This window comes from Pseudophryne corroboree, chromosome 2, assembly GCF_028390025.1.
Source record: "Pseudophryne corroboree isolate aPseCor3 chromosome 2, aPseCor3.hap2, whole genome shotgun sequence".
Classification (NCBI taxonomy): Eukaryota; Metazoa; Chordata; class Amphibia; order Anura; family Myobatrachidae; genus Pseudophryne; species Pseudophryne corroboree.
The window spans coordinates 245,339,316-245,356,621 of NC_086445.1; the positions used below are offsets into that span (position 1 = coordinate 245,339,316).

At 48.7% G+C, this 17,306-nt stretch overlaps 1 protein-coding gene across 9 annotated transcripts in view; it reads left to right on the plus strand.

Moving 5' to 3' along the window:
* The first annotated feature begins 3,500 nt into the window (after window positions 1-3,500).
* DGKA (diacylglycerol kinase alpha) overlaps window positions 3,501-17,306 on the plus strand; it is a 328,604-nt gene continuing 314,798 nt past the window's right edge. For 7 of the 9 annotated variants that reach the window (XM_063952596.1, XM_063952595.1, XM_063952593.1 and 4 more), the window contains exon 1: window positions 6,352-6,441. The gene's annotated coding sequence lies outside the window, so the exon portion shown is untranslated. Of the gene's footprint in view, window positions 3,520-6,351; window positions 6,442-14,810; window positions 15,031-17,306 lie in introns of those variants that run through there. The other 2 variants (XM_063952594.1, XM_063952597.1) reach the window with 2 other exon arrangements.

Below are 17,306 nucleotides of genomic sequence, written 5' to 3' on the forward strand. Positions count from 1 at the left end.
CAGTTAAGCCGTGCAGACGCTAAGGGGTTGTGTCTATGTTGCCTTCGTGCTAAGGACCTGGACGTGACAAAACGAGAGGGCAGGAGAGCACTTCCGCCCTTACAGCATCTAAATGTCTCCTTCGTTCTCCGATCGTTTGGGGCAAATGTATTTCTCTATGCAGCATTGGACCCTCGCGGGCTCGCTTCGCTCGCCACGCATCGGGCTCGGTGTCTCGCTACGCTCCGCTTCGCTCGCCACACTTTACTATTCCAAATAGATTGTGACATGGACCCAGGGGGTTATGGGAAAGGTCCTTAGCGCGAAGAGAATCTAGACGCTACCGACGCTAAGGAGCAGAGAGGGGGGTGTTATTCTGCAAGTTTGTGTGAGAAGATTAAGCAAGCAATGATGCTGAGGTGATGCTGAGTGCCAGGGTCACTGAGTACCCACTGAATTGTGCACTGGGGACCACAGCAGAGTGCCAGCAGAGTGAACTGAGTTTATGCACATAGGTGGCATGGATACTTGCTCCAATTTTTAACAAAAAGTATTGGATTATACTAGGAATACTGGGTCTGATTCATGTTTGTAAGTAAAGTAAATTATAATGCAAGTGGGCAAAACCATGGTGGACTGCAGGTGTGGCAGATGTAACATATGCAGATGTAAGGATGTGCCCTGTGGGCACATCTGTGTTGTCCCTAGTTGGGGACAGCGCTGGGGCAGCTTGTCTGTCCCCAGCGCTGGGTGCGTGGCGGCGGCGGGTGTCCGGTGCAGGGATTACCCTTTTCCCTGCACCGGACCCCAGGCTGGAGGGTTTGAATGTTGGCGCCCTCCGGGAGCCAATCGCGGCTCCCGGAGCGGCAGCCAATAGGAGAGAGACGCGGCGAGCCAATCGGCGCTCGCCGCGTCATAGGCCCCGCCCCCGGCGTCTGACGTCAGACGCCGGGCGGGAGCCAGAGCGGAGGACGACGGCGCTGAGGAGCGGGAAGAGGAGAAGACGTCGCGGGCGGGAGCCGAAGAGGACAGCGCGCGCGCAGAAGAGCGCGAAGAAGGAAGAGGAGCCGGACAGGAAACAAGGACTGCGTGGAGGAAGACGACGACGGCCGCAGGGAGAGGAGCTCCGGTGGCCGCTGAAGAGGCCTGAAGACTCCAGCCCTGGGAAAGAAGATGTCCAGCGGCGGCTGGACGCGGCGATGCGACGGCGGCGCCGCTGGCCAGGACGGGCCAGCGGCCGAAGAGGGCACCGGAGGCCCCCGGGTTAGGTAAGGCCTCAGTGAGGCATCCTTCCCCCCCCCCCCCCCTTTTCCTCCCTAGACCACCAGGGACGGGCACTAGGCCCGAGGGCACAAGTCGGGCACTAGGCCTGTGGCGCGGTTAGGAGATTGGGGGTCATTATTCTGATTAGGTGGTTTGGGCATCAGGCCCAAGCCACCCAACCTCTGCGGCACCAGATAGGCAGGCACTAGGCCTGGGGGGCACATGTTGGGCACTAGGCCCATGAGGATAGTCAGGCCACCGGCCTGTGGGCACAGTTAGGCGGGCATTAGGCCCGAGGGGCACGTTCAGGCACTAGGCCTGTGGGGACATTAGAGGGCGCTAGGCCCTAGTGGATTTGTGGCCAATTAGGGATATGAAAGGTGACCCTGGGCACAAGGCCCAGGTCACCCAACGGGCGGCAAGTTAGGCGGGCGCTAGGCCCGTGGGCAAAGTCAGGCCTCCGGCCTGTGGGCAGTTAGGGAGCGCTAGGCCCAGCGAAGCAGCGTTTCCCTGAGGTGAGTAAAGGTGGTACTGGGCGCTAGGCTCAGGCCACCCTGAGAGTACGGTAGGTGGGTGAGCTGTGCGGTCCCCACTACTGGGTGTTCTGGGTCGGGTAGATAAAGGGACAGCACCGTTTTATGTTGTAACTCCGATAGTGTGTTATATGTTGTTACCGTGCAGGGCAAAGTGTATGTGTTGTGTAAGTTGTGCATAGTTGTGTTGCACCACACCCACAGAGCTAGTTTGAGGGCTCCGCTGTTGTAGATAGTATAGGGTGTGACACTAGGTCAGAGTTAGGCCCTGCACGGCTGTTTCTCTTTGCCTCCTTACAGGGACCTGTAAGTGGAGAAGATCGGAGTGCAAGACTCGTGACGGTGAGTAGCATCCGTGTACGTCTGTCCCTTGTTTGTCCCCGAGCGCCGGAGTTAGGATTGCTCACGGACGTGAGAATCCCTTTCATCACACTACGTGCGAAAGCGCGAGTGTGTGAAAGCTGGGTAGCTGAGGCTTTGTGCCGGTGATGACCATTCACCCAGCCGGTGAAGGTCGCAGCCACCCCTGGGGTATCCCCTGTTCCACCGGAAGAAGGGTCGATACCCCTTTGATGTAAACCCTTCTCTCCTCAGCTAGGTCGTCGGTCAGCTCCGAGAGGGAATCGCCGTGTCCGGATCCGAGTGAAGATTTCCAGGTCCGTTGAGGGTTCCGGTACCTGAAGGTGAGAGCGAGCGGCGCCTGGTGAGTACCGAGTCTACACCTGCACGGCAGCAGGCACCACCACACGCACAGCAGCCGCACCTCTCACACAGAGAGAGGTAGATTTGGGTGGGGTGTGTTCAAAGTGTAATCTAAATTGCAGTATAAAAATAAACCAGTATTTACCCTGCACAGGAACAATATAACCCACCCAAATCTAACTCTCTCTGCACGTGTTATATCTGCCCCCACCTGCAGCGTAACATGATTTTGCCCAGTTGCATGATAATTTGCTTTGCTTACAAACACGTATCAGGCCCATTGTCCCTTGAATGATTCCAGTTCTATTTCTCACAGGGGAAAACACTTTATCATATGTGTACTTACCTTGGAAAGCAGAACATCCTTAAAGAAACCTTTATGTGCATGTGAACACCTTGTTGTAGTAAGCATACATGTTACTACATGTATGTTATCTCACACAATATAAGTTTCTTCATCACACATTGGTGTTATATACTGGATTGTAGGAATCTTAGGCTCAGATTTATCAAGCCTTGGAGAGTGCAAAATAGCACGGTGGTAAAGTACCAACCACCCAGCTCCTTACTTTAATTTTTCAAACAGAGCCTGTAACATGACAGGAGCTGGTTGGTTGGTACTTTATCACGTGCTATTTTTTACTCTCCAAGGCTTGATAAATGGGGGACTAAGCTTGAGGAAAGGAATGCCACCACTTCTCCCATCGTCTGGAAACGTGTGGGGTGTTTAACATCTTATCAGAATTACTCAATTATATATTTTTTATATTTTGTATATGATACAGGACGATGTCATCTCCGGACTTCAATTCCATCATTCATAAGCCCATTTGCATGTTGTGACAATCTATAGAACATGCAATTTATTTTATTATATCTGCATATGAGATCTGTAACTTTGGTGACTTACCTACTTTGATCCGTCCTGCTTTAGAATGCAGCGCCATTTTAGTGGTTTTGTTTATCATTCAGACAGGTGCCAACACTTAGGACCTCTGTGGATGCCGACACTGACTGAGCGAGGGAGATGTCCCTATTATAAGTGAGCTGCAATATAAAAGTTATATATCTACCAGAGACAGTGTTATACATGTGCTGACCAGTGGCGGGAGTCAGTGAGGGAGGGGGTATGTGAAAGGGAAATGAGTGCTGTCAGGTGGTGAAGTGGACAGTGAGTTCACTGAGGAGCACATTGAGCACTGTTAAGGGGCAAGTGAGTGGGTCAATGTGTGCTGTAGGGGGCAATGAGTGAGATGTGAGGGGGTCATTGAGTGTGGCGATGGCCTCAGTGTTATATGTAAGGAACTGATAGTGAGAGAGAACTATGGAGGGGATAATGAGGGACAGGGTCTGGGATTCATGCTCATTGCCAGGGGTGTAATGCTTGTTGGTGTCAGGCATCACTGCTATTACCTGCTCCCCATCCTCCTACCTATAATACTCTCTTTGGGGGGCAGTTTCGCAAAATGACACAAGAGTGTCATTTTGCGAAATTCGTCCCTCTCGAGTCTAGTACCATGGGCAGGAGTAGGGGATGCAGGTTATAGCAGCCAGCAGGTGTCGCAGTGGGCGCCCCATGCGATTGCACGGCTCACCCGCCGGTAGAAACGGCACTGGTACCAATCAATCAGCTCCTGTAATTTTTCTAGCTCATCCTGTGAAATGAGAGTTAGAAGTGGTACTTGGTGGTCTATGTACTAAGCCTTGGAGAGAGATCAAGTGGACAGAGATAAATCACCAACTAGCTCCTGTCATTTTTCACACATAGCCTGTAACATGCCAGTTGGGAGCTGAGTGGCTGGTACATTATTATCTCCATCCACTTTCTCTCTCTCTCCAAGGCTTAGTACCCTCATTGCAAGATGTATGAAGCAATGAAAAGCGTGGAGAAGTTGCCCATGGCAACCAATCAGCTCTGAAGTAACATTTATCAAGTGTATTCTATAAAATAATATATAGCAGCTGATTGGTTGCCATCGGCAATGTCTCCACTTTCTCACTCCTCCACTCTTTTCACAAGTGGAGAGAGATAAAGTGCCAATCAGCTACGGTCTGAAACATGGTAGTTAGGAGATAACTGGTAGTTTATCTCTCTACTTTATCACTGTCCAAGGCAGGGGTTTAGTCAGAACTTTGTGTGCCCCATAGCAACATTTTGAAGGGGCCCCTGTCTCAATGCTTCTAGAAAGACACCTCTTCGAAGCAGTTGTTAATATTATGGCCTATAATAGTGCCCTTTTATTTTATGAACCATAGTAGTGCCCTAGTTCACATTCTGGGCGGGATGTGCCAAGCAATTGTGGTACATCCCGCCACTTACTGCATCGATACTAATCGCATATGTACTAACAGTGGTAAAGTAGAGAGATAAGCTACTAGTTATCTCCTAACTACCATGTTTCAGACCGTAGCTGATTGGCACTTTATCTCTCTCCACTTTATCTCTATTCCAGGTTAAGTACATCTGTCCCTCAGGGGTCTATGGGGTAGATATATGTACTAACATATGCGATTAGTATTGCAAAGGGCAGATCTCCCGATAAGAGCTGCCCTTTGCTATGGCCGCTGGTCCCCGGACTTCCGAGTTTATGACCCGGGAGTCCATTTGCACATACACAGAAGGATTTGGCGGCTATGGGGGTTACTGGGATTCCTCTCACAGCACCCAGCATCCCCCGCAACCTTCTGTGCCTATCAGCCAATCAGCTCTAGACTGCCATTACAGGCTGTGGTTGAAAACTGTCAGGAGCTGATTGGTTGGTAGCTTCTCTCTCTCCACTTTATACCTTCAAGCTTTGATACATTATCCTGCCACTTCCTGCAGATACTAATCGCATATGTACTAACATGTGATTAGTATCGCAAAGGACTGCTATTCCAATAAGAGCTGCCCTTGTCGATCAGCTCCGGACACTCTACTTCCGTGTTTCAGAGTCCCTCTGTACGGGTGTAGTACGGTCTGCCGGCGATCGGGCTCCCGGCGACCAGCATACCGGCGCCGGGAGCCCGACCGCCGGCTTACCGACAGTGTGGCGAGCGCAAATGAGCCCCTTGCGGGCTCGCTACGCTCGCCACGCTGCGGGCACGGTGGCGCGCTACGCGCACCACGCTATTTTATTCTCCCTCCAGGGGGGGGTCGTAGACCCCCACGAGGGAGAATAAGTGTCGGTATGCCGACTGTCGGGATTCCGGCGCCCCCTCTGCACATAACTGAAGACCACCCCCTCTGCACATAACGAGCTCAGTGCATATGGAAATGCAGTACAAACCCAGAAAAAAGGGTGTTTTACCGCATTTGCCATTAGTACATCCCATATAAATTCTGCCTACAGTATAAATTGTGTTACTGTATTGTTGCATGTATAGATATGCTGTATACACTCTTTAGAATAGCCCGGCTGGGAGCTAGCAGCCAGCAAATGGCCTGCAGAGTGCAGACAGCAGAAAGAGAAATGATGGGAGGATTCCCCAGCAGCCGAATGTCCCCAGTCAGCATATAGCCGTCATCAGAGTGAGAGGAGTAAAGTGCTTTGGTCTCACACACACACTCTGCTCATCTGCTGCCTCTTCCTGAATAGTACAAAGATCAGACACGTACAGTGAGCAGGGGAGTCCTCAGGCTACTCCGCTGCTGCACATATGTGTGTGTGTTGGGGGAGAGGCCGAGCTCAAGGAGGGTGTGAGCTCACTGGAGAGTCTCCAGCTCCTCTGACTCAAACCTGTTTTAATCTCCTCGCAGCCTCTCAGAAAATTGCAACCACTATTGTTACACTGGTAAAGTTTCACTTCCTGGCTCGGCTTCATCTCTGCATTATTACTTTTATTCGCCGCCCACTTCTCTCACTCCTTGCTGGTCTTTTTATCTTTCTTTTGTTTTGTTGCCACATCCTGTCTGCAAAAAGAGAGATAGAAGAGAGAAGACAGTTGTTGCAGGGTAGAGACCCCCCTAAGTGCCTGGAGCCAGGTAAATGAGGATCTCTGTTACTTACTTGTTGTGTTGTACAAGTGTCTGTTCTGCAGCTGCAGATCACCATTAAAAATGCATTTTAGCCCAAATCATGATCTTTCTGTGCAGTTTCACTGACAGGGGCGTTGGTGGTTTCCCTGTCTCTGGCAGGGCAATTGTCTAATCTAATTGTGCATTCATTGCAGACATCTGGTTTAACCAAGTTACTCATAAACGCTGCTCAAGAATGTCTGCTTATGTCAGTATATGCATGGGGGCATGCATGCATTGTAGATGTTTATTAATGCATCATTCTTATGTCAGTGTTGTCATTATTTCTTATCTGTAAGGTAACTGCATGTATGGTCAGCATGTGTGTGTTAGGTGCAGTATGTGAGTGCACACATTAAGTTCCTGCATAATTTCATTCTAGATTTGAGCAGATTTGTGTGGTTGACAGAAGCAGATGACCTGTATCTGTCCAGCTGCCATGACACCACAAACACCAGCATGCCCTGTCAGCAGAGGTTGCCCAGCTTTGTCAGTTTTACATGCAAATGACAAGTCCTGATTAGAGTTAGCATGCTAAAATGTTATGTATTGGGATAGTTGCTCTTTGACAGTTATATTTTAGTATATATGTTAGTGTTAAATGACTTGATTATCACATTGTACAGATCAGCTATTAATGCAGAAGAACAGATTTGCTATTCCCTGTGTATGATAGTAGTTGTGCTTCCTGAAGCTTTCACAATTTGAACTAAATCTAAACACATGGATCTCTTACTAGTTAATCTGTTGCCATATTACATAGTTCATTGCACACACAGAAAGGAAAAAGAAGTTTCCCTAGGAGAGTATTAAATCCAGCTCCCTGTTTACATGGATTGCTCCTATACCAGGCTGTCTGTCTAGAAACTGCATGGCCTGAGAGCTGTGACATGTAGAGCAGGAGGCATAATGCAGTCAGATGGTTCAGAATGTAAGTCTGGCTGTCAAGGTAGAGTGCTAGCTACTGGACCAGCTTCCTTTATGCATTACAGATCTTCACTTGGGTGAGGATGAAGACAGCCTAGAAGGGCATATAGTGCATAATAAGCACAGAGGATTTGGGTGATCTATTTATCAAGACTTCTTGTAAATGGAGATCTCGCTTTCCAAGGCAACTACTGTAGTTGTCAATTGGTACATGCTGGAGCCGAATTGCAAGCTCCCACATGTGCACTAGAATTGGACGCCTGACTTGGGCCTCCAGTTCAGTAAAGTTTCGCATTTCTTTCTGGTTGGCACCCCAGTAAAAAATAAGAATTTACTTACCGATAATTCTATTTCTCGTAGTCCGTAGTGGATGCTGGGGACTCCGTCAGGACCATGGGGTTTAGCGGCTCCGCAGGAGACAGGGCACAATAATAAAAGCTTTAGGATCAGGTGGTGTGCACTGGCTCCTCCCCCTATGACCCTCCTCCAAGCCTCAGTTAGGATACTGTGCCCGGACGAGCGTGCATAATAAGGAAGGATATTGAATCCCGGGTAAGACTCATACCAGCCACACCAATCACACCGTACAACCTGTGATCTGAACCCAGTTAACAGTATGATAACAACGAAGGAGCCTCTGAAAAGATGGCTCACAACAAGAATAACCCGATTTTTGTAACAATAACTATGTACAAGTATTGCAGACAATCCGCACTTGGGATGGGCGCCCAGCATCCACTACGGACTACGAGAAATAGAATTATCGGTAAGTAAATTCTTATTTTCTCTAACGTCCTAAGTGGATGCTGGGGACTCCGTCAGGACCATGGGGATTATACCAAAGCTCCCAAACGGGCGGGAGAGTGCGGATGACTCTGCAGCACCGAATGAGAGAACTCCAGGTCCTCCTCAGTCAGGGTGTGCCCCTGACCAAGTAGCAGCTCGGCAAAGTTGTAAAGCCGAGACCCCTCGGGCAGCCGCCCAAGATGAGCCCACTTACTTGTGGAATGGGCTTTTACTGATTTTGGCTGTGGCAAGCCTGCCACAGAATGTGCAAGCTGAATTGTACTACAAATCCAGCGAGCAATCGTCTGCTTAGAAGCAGGAACACCCATCTTGTTGGGTGCATACAGGCTAAACAGCGAGTCAGATTTTCTGACTCCAGTCGTCCTGGAAACATATATTTTCAGGGCCCTGACAACGTCAAGTAACTTGGAGTCCTCCAAGTCCCTAGTAGCCGCAGGTACCACAATAGGTTGGTTCATGTGAAAAACAGAAAACACCTTAAGGAGAAATTGAGGACGAGTCCTCAATTCTGCCCTGTCAGAATGAAAAATTAAGTAAGGGCTTTTATATGATAAAGCCGCCCATTCTGACACACGCCTGGCTGAAGCCAGGGCTAATAGAATCTTCACCTTCCATGTGAAATATTTTAATTCCACAGTGGTGATTGGATCAAACCAATGTGACTTTAGGAAACTCAAAACAACATTGAGATCCCAAGGTGCCACTGGGGGCACAAAAGGAGGCTGTATATGCAGTACCCCTTTTACAAACGTCTGAACTTCAGGCACTGAAGCCAGTTCTTTCTGGAAGAAATTCGACAGGGTCGAAATTTGAACCTTAATGGACCCTAATTTTAGGCCCATAGACAGTCCTGTTTTCAGGAAATGTAGGAAACGACCCAGTTGGAATTCCTCTGTAGGGACCTTCTTGGCCTCACACCACGCAACATATTTTCGCCAAATGCGGTGAAAATGTTTTGCGGTTACATCCTTCCTGGCTTCGACCAGGGTAGGGATGACTTCATCTGGAATGCCCTTTCAGGATCCGGCGTTCAACTGCCATGCCGTCAAACGCAGCCGCGGTAAGTCTTGGAACAGACAAGGCCCCTGCTGGAGCAGGTCCTCTCTTAAAGGTAGAGGCCACGGTTCTTCCGTGAGCATCTCTTGAAGTTCCGGGTACCAAGTCCTTCTTGACCCATCCGGAATCACGAGTATCGTTCTTACTCATCTCCTTCTTATGATTCTCAGTACTTTTGGTATGAGATGCATAGGAGGGAACACATACCCTGACTGGTACACCCACAGTGTTACCAGAGCGTCCACCGCTATTGCCTGAGGGTCCCTTGACCTGGCGCAATATCTGTCTAGTTTTTTGTTCAGGCGGGACGCCATGTCCACCTTTGGTTTTTCCCAACGGTTTACAATCATGTGGAAGACTTCCCGCTGAAGTCCCCACTCTCCCGGGTGGAGGTTATGCCTGCTGAGGAAGTCTGCTTCCCAGTTTTCCACTCCCGGAATTAACACTGCTGAGAGTGTTATCCCATGATTTTTCGCCCAGCGAAGAATCCTTGCAGTTTCTGCTATTTCCCTCCTGCTTCATGTGCCGCCCTGTCTGTTTACGTGGGCGACTGCCGTGATGTTGTCCCACTGGATCAATACCGGCTGACCTTGAAGCAGAGGTCTTGCTAAGCTTAGAGCCTTGTAAATTGCCCTTAGCTCCAGTATATTTATGTGGAGAGAAGTCTCCAGACTTGATCACACTCCCTGGAAATTTTTTTTTTTTCCTTGTGTGACTGCTCCCCAGCCACTCAGGCTGGCATCCGTGGTCACCAGGACCCAGTCCTGAATGTCGAATCTGCGGCCCTTTCATAGATGAGCACTCTGCAGCCACCGCAGAAGAAAACACCCTTGTCCTTGGAGACAGGGTTATCCGCTGATGCATCTGAAGATGTGATCCGGACCATTTTCCCAGCAGATTCCACTGAAAGGTTCTTGCGTGAAATCTACCGAATGGGATCGCTTTGTAAGAAACCACCATTTTTCACAGGACCCTTGTGCAATGATGCACTGATACTTTTCCTGGTTTTAGGAGGTTCCTGACTAGCTCGGATAACTCCCTGGCCTTCTTCTCCGGGAGAAAACATCCTTTTCTGGACTGTGTCCAGAATCATTCCTAGGAACATTAGACGTGTCGTCGGAAAAAGCTGGGATTTTGGAATATTTAGAATCCACTCGTGCTGTCGTAGAACTACTTGAGATAGTGCTACTCCGACCGCCAACTGTTCTCTGGACCTTGCCCTTATCAGGAAAGCGTCCATATTTCTTTTAGGAAGAATCATCATTTCGGCCATTACCATGGTAAAGACCCGGGGTGCCGTGGACAATCCAAGCGGCAGCGTCTGAACTGATAGTGACAGTTCTGTACCACGAACCTGAGATACCCTTGGTGAGAAGGGCAAAATTTGGACATGTAGGTAAGCGTCCCTGATATCCAGTGACACCATATCGTCCTGGTTCGCTATCACTGCTCTGAGTGACTCCATCTTGATTTGAACCCTTGTATGTAATTGTTCAAATCTTTTAGATCTCACCGAGCCGTTTGGCTTCAGTACCACAATATAGTGTGGAATAATACCCCTTCCCTTGTTGTAGGAGGGGTACTTTGATTATCACCTGCTGGGAATACAGCCTGTGAATTTTTTCCCAATACTGCCTCCCTGTCGGAGGGAGACGTTGGTAAAGCAGACTTCAGGAACTTGTGAGGGGAAGACGTCTCGAATTTCCAATGTACACCTGGGATACTACGTGTAGGATCCAGGAGTCCACTTGCGAGTGAGCCCACTGCGTGCTGAAACTCTTGAGATGACCCCCCACCGCACCTGAGTCCGCTTGTATGGCCCCAGCGTCATGCTGCGGACTTGGCAGAAGCTGTGGAGGACTTCTGTTCCTGGGAATGGGCTGCCTGCTGCAGTCTTCTTCCCTTTCCTCTAACCCTGGGCAGATATGACTGGCCTTTTGCCCGCCTGCCTTTATGGGTACGAAAGGACTGAGACTGAAAAGACTGTGTCCTTTTCTGCTGAGATGTGACTTGGGGTAACAAAAGTGGATTTTCCAGCTGTTGCCATGGCCACCAGGTCCGATGGACCGCCCCTTTATACGGCAATACTTCCATGTGCCGTCTGGAATCTGCATCACCTGACCACTGTCGTGTCTATAAACATCGTCTGGCAGATATGGACATCACATCTACTCTTGATGCCAGAATGCAAATATCCCTCTGCGCATCTCGCATATATAGAAATGCATCCTTAAAATGCTCTATAGTCAATGAAATATTGTTCCTGTCAAGGGTATCAATATTTTCAGTCAGGAAATCCGACCAAGCCCCCCCAGCGCTGCACATCCAGGCTGAGGCGATTGCTGGTCGTAGTATAACACCAGTATGTGTGTATATACTTTTTAGGATATTTTTCAGCTTCCTATCAGCTGGCTCCTTGAGGGCGGCCGTATCTGGAGACGGTAACGCCACTTGTTTTTATAAGCGTGTGAGCGCCTTATCCACCCTAAGGTGTGTTTCCCAACTCGCCCTCACTTCTGGCGGGAAAGGGTATACCTCCAATAATTTTCTATCGGAGGAAACCCACGTATCATCACACACTTTAATTTATCTGATTCAGGAAAAACTACAAGTAGATTATTCCCACCCTACATAATACCCTTATTTGTGGTACTTGTAGTATCAGAAATATATAACACCTCCTTCATTGCCCTTAACATGTAACGTGTGGCCCTAAAGGAAAATACGTTTGTTTCTTCACCGTCGACACTGAAGTCAGTGTCCGTGTCTGTGTCGACCAACTGAGGTAAATGGGCGTTTTTACAAGCCCCTGACGGTGTCTGAGACGCCTGGACAGGTACTAATTTGTTTGCCGGCCGTCTCATGTCGTCAACCGACCTTGCATCGTGTTGACATTATCACGTAATTCCTAAATAAGCCATCCATTCCGGTGTCGACTCCCTAGAGAGTGACATCACCAATACAGGCAATTTGCTCCGCCTCCTCACCAACATCGTCCTCCTACATGTCGACACACACGTACCGACACACAGCACACACACAGGGAATGCTCTGATAGAGGACAGGACCCCACTAGCCCTTTGGGGAGACAGAGGGAGAGTTTGCCAGCACACACCAAAAACGCTATAATTATACAGGGACAACCCCTTATACAAGTGTTTTCCCTTATAGCATTTTTATATATGTAATCATATCGCCAAATAAGTGCCCCCCCTCTCTGTTTTAACCCTGTTTCTGTAGTGCAGTGCAGGGGAGAGCCTGGGAGCCTTCCTCACAGCAGAGCTGAGCAGGAAAATGGCGCCGTGTGCTGAGGAGAATAGGCCCCGCCCCCTTTTCGGCGGGCTCTTCTCCCGGAGTTTGTGAGATCTGGCAGGGGTTAAATACATCCATATAGCCTCAAGGGCTATATGTGATGTATTTTAGCCATAAAAAGGTATTATACATTGCTGCCCAGGGCGCCCCCCCCAGCGCCCTGCACCCTCAGTGACAGTTGGTGACTGTTGGTGAAGTGTGCTGACAACAATGGCGCACAGCTGCAGTGCTGTGCGCTACCTTATGAAGACTGAAAGTCTTCTGCCGCCTGTTTCTGGACCTCTGGACCTCTTCAACTTCGGCATCTGCAAGGGGGGTCGGCGGCACGGCTCCGGGACGAACCCCAGGGTGAGACCTGTGTTCCGACTCCCTCTGGAGCTAATGGTGTCCAGTAGCCTAAGAAGCAAATCCATCCTGCACGCAGGTGAGTTTACTTCTCTCCCCTAAGTCCCTCGTAGCAGTGAGCCTGTTGCCAGCAGGTCTCACTGAAAGAAAAAAACCTAACTTAAACTTTTATTCTAAGCAGCTCAGGAGAGCCACCTAGATTGCACCCTTCTCGGCCGGGCACAAAAATCTAACTGAGGCTTGGAGGAGGGTCATAGGGGGAGGAGCCAGTGCACACCACCTGATCCTAAAGCTTTTATTATTGTGCCCTGTCTCCTGCGGAGCCGCTAAACCCCATGGTCCTGACGGAGTCCCCAGCATCCACTTAGGACGTTAGAGAAATAAAATTACAGGTAACCTGAGGACAGCAGTAGTACTTGTACTGCCACAGTGCATGCTATATAGGCATTGTGCAGGGAAGGTGACTGAGATCAACAGGAGGAGTGCTTTGATAAATAGAGCCTTTTAATGTTATTTGTAAGGTGTACAGGATTACAACTGTTTGTCGATTGAAGGCCGAGCTGAAATACAATCGTCCCCAGCATCCTCCACCCCAAATTACTTCGGCTAGGAGTCCCTGAAGCTACCTGTTCCTGGATAATAGACTTCCTGACAGATAGGACACGGGTGGTGAAAGCGGAGAATTCATCAGCGCGGTCCATTAGTACAGGGGCCCCTCAGGGCTGTGTCCTCTCACCCCTGCTCTTCTCCCTGTACACAAATGACTTCGACTCAGAGGCGCAATCAGTAAAAACCATCAAATTCGCAGACGACATCACCGTGATCGGCCCCCTCAAGGACAGGGACGAATCGGCCTATAGATGGGAAGTAGACCGGTTGGCCCAGTGGTGCAGCCACAACAACCTTGAGCGCAACCCCCTCAAAACTGTCGAGATGATAGTGGACTTCAGGAAGAAGTCAGCAAGTGCACCTATGCTAATGATTGCTGACTGTGTGGTATCGCTAGTGGACTCCTTCAAGCTCCTGGGGACCACAATCTCCCAGGATCTTAAATGGGGTCCAACGCTGACTCCACTGTCAGGAAAGCACAGCAGAGGTTGTTCTTCCTCAGGCAACTAAGGAAGTTCAACATCCCACAGAAGCTTCTGCTCCTCTTCTACTCCGCGATTGTGGAGTCGGTACTGTGCTCCCCGATACTGATATTGTATGGCTCCGCCAGCGCGAGGGACAGATGCAGGCTCCAAAAGGTGGTCAGAACCGCAGAGAATATAATCAGGACGACCTTCCCGCAGTCCAGGACCTGTACCTATCCAGAGCTAAAAAGCGGGCAACGAAGATAGTAAAGGACCAGCTACACCCCGGCCACAGCATGTTTAACTTCCTTCCTTCAGGCAAGCGTTACAGGGCCGTTCCCGCCAGGTCCACCAGAAGCCTCAAATGTTTCTTTCCCCAAGCGGTCCGCCTGCTGAACTCCTGACCATTGACTGACTAGACGTACATGTAACTCACTTGGGTCCATACGGTATACCTATCTGTGTGACTTTACTTGCCACCCCTCCCCCCCCCCCCCCCTCGCCCCGCTTATCTGTTACCTACTTGGCTGCTGTATAGGAAACCGAAGACAGATTCCTAGTATACGCAAGTATACCTGGCCAATAAATCTGATTCTGAGGAGAACCCCGCCCCCTCTTTACACACAAATATTGCACAAGGTTCTATGTGGTAAAGCAGTAAAATGCTATCAGAGAATCTTTCATTTGGCTTGTAGTGTACAAAAATATTTGCATGTTGACACTGAAATGACAAAGAAAAAAACAATATACAAAAAAGAAAAATGCTTATATAATAATGCTCCTGCAAATACACATTTTTATTGACACCCATTTTAGGAAAAAAGAGGATTACAGCCCATTTTAGGAAACAACAGGGCTGGTGTGACTGCAGGAAGCACACCTACAGATGAGATACCCTTGCCACACTGCAGGCATATTATCAGGACAAGCGCTGCAGCATGACGGGATTACATTACAGTGCCTGGGAAACTGGCACAAGGTTATGAGCCCGATGCGTGATTTAAGCAGTGATGAGGTGCCAGCATCTCTGAAACCGGTAACAGAGAAACAATATAAGCATCAGGATAACTTATTTTATTTATTTGTAGGCATAAAGAGCCTTGGTGCATTTGCACATACTCGAGTACAGTGGGAACAGTTGTATTTATGCCTATGACACAGTCACAGACATATTTGACTGTTAAATGATGTTCAAAATGAACACATAAGAGGGTACAATATAATATACAATGCAAAATATGTTTTGAACTATATTAACTGTTAGAATTCAGCTGTTATACAGAACATGTGAATTATTACCTATTATTCCCATCTTGACACAGATTTTAACCAAGGTTAAGAAAAAATGAAATTGTCTTGTATAAGGGGACGATTTATCAAGCATTGGTTTTCATAAAATTGTATAGTAATTGGATGCATATTTGCTGGGTACTAATAGCCTTCTGCAGGAGATTTCTGTGAAATCTGCATTATCCTAATTAGTGCTGCAGACCGCAGTTGCCCTTATCATCAGTGTGGACCATGATCTGACCTGGAATACATATGATATCCCGGCAGACGGGACGCCGAGTGTCAGTATACTGACAGCGGCATCCCATCTGTCGGAATCCCTACAGTGAGGTGGCGAGTCCCCTCGCGGGCTTGCTGCGCTCTTCACCCTTCAGGGTTGTTTCCAACCGAGTGGGAATACCCGGCGGTTGGGATTATGGGTGTTGGTATCTCGCCAGCTGTCGTGATTCCGGCGTCGATCTCCTGAACTCTGGGATCCCAACAGCCGGTATTTTAGCTGCATCCCTCTGTCCCCTATGTACCAAACTCCGAAAAGCAAAGCTTTTCATAGTTTGGTCCCGTTAGTTTACATTATCTTCAGATGGCGTAAACTGCTTTAATCCTATGGAGGCTTAATCGCAGGAGAGAGACCTTCCGATCCGACACCTGCAGCCTCCATCCTGTGGCAGAAACTGACCTCTTATACTGCCATTTAACATCCACCATATAATACGGGTCTACTACGATATCCCGGCTGTCGGGATCCCGATGCCCAGCATACCGGCGCCAGGATCCCAACTGCTGGAATGTCGGCAGTGGGGCGAGTGCAAAAGAGCCCCTTGCGGGCTCGCTGCGCTCACCACACTGCGGGCACAGTGGCGCTCTATGTGCGCCACACTATTTATTCTCCCTCCAGGAGTGCCGTGGACACCCCAAGAGGGAGAATAGTTGTCGGTATCCCAGCGGTCAGGATCCCAGCGCCGGTATGCTGAGCGTCGGGATCACGACAGCCGGGATATTGAATGCTTCCCATATAATACATACAACATAAAACTCTGTCCATCCATCAAACTTCTAGGTGATTGTGCCCTGGTTTTGTGCAACCAGCCTCTCCTCTACTGGGATCTTGCACTGTAGGTTGCTCCATGATTTCCCAAACTCCATCATTATAGTCCAGGTATTAAAAGTATTATTATTATTATTATTATTAATAACAGTTTGTTATGTAGCGCAGCATATCCCGATGCACTTTACAATTGGAACAACAGTAATAGAACAAAACTGGGTAATAACAGACAGACATAGTGGTAGGAAGGCCCTGCTTGAATCGTACAATCTATAGGGAAATAGGCATTGATACACAAGGAATAGGTGTTGCCTATTGCATAATGGTTGTGCCAGATTGCTAAGGTTCTTGATGGGCTGCATGATACAGTCACACAGCAGTGTTGGCCTGGTGTCAGGAGGATGTGAAAGTGAGTAAAGACAATGGGGCACATGTAATAGGGTCAGAGTTTGCTGGAGGTGTGGGATACCGGCCATGCCTTGTAAATGATTGCCGGTTTAAAAAAAGTCTGAGATTGGCCGGCATCCCGCACCTCCGGCAAACTTGGACCCTATTACGTATGCCCCAAAATATGTGAGGTTATGCGTAGACTGTATAGGAGGATGGAATTGGGTGCACTGATGTTTGCCGGCTTCTCTATAAACACCTTGCGGGGAGATATTCATTTGAAAGCGTGTATTTTGGTCTGAGTTTGCACAAATCACTGGTGTGGTTGCAAACACAATTCTAGGTAAATTCCCATGTTTCAGTGTTGTCTATGGAAATTATAACTGAGTTTGGCTGATGATGTATTTGATTGTATGTCCACCCGTGTTATTAAGTTCAATTCCATACAGCACTCCCGTGTTTTGTTAAATTCCCGTGTTTCTAAAAATGGCCAAACTCTCCCGTACAAACACGGAGCTTAGTAAATGTACCCCTAATTGTTCCTGGGAGGGTATTCCACAGATTGGGTGCAGCTCAAAAAAAGTCCTGTA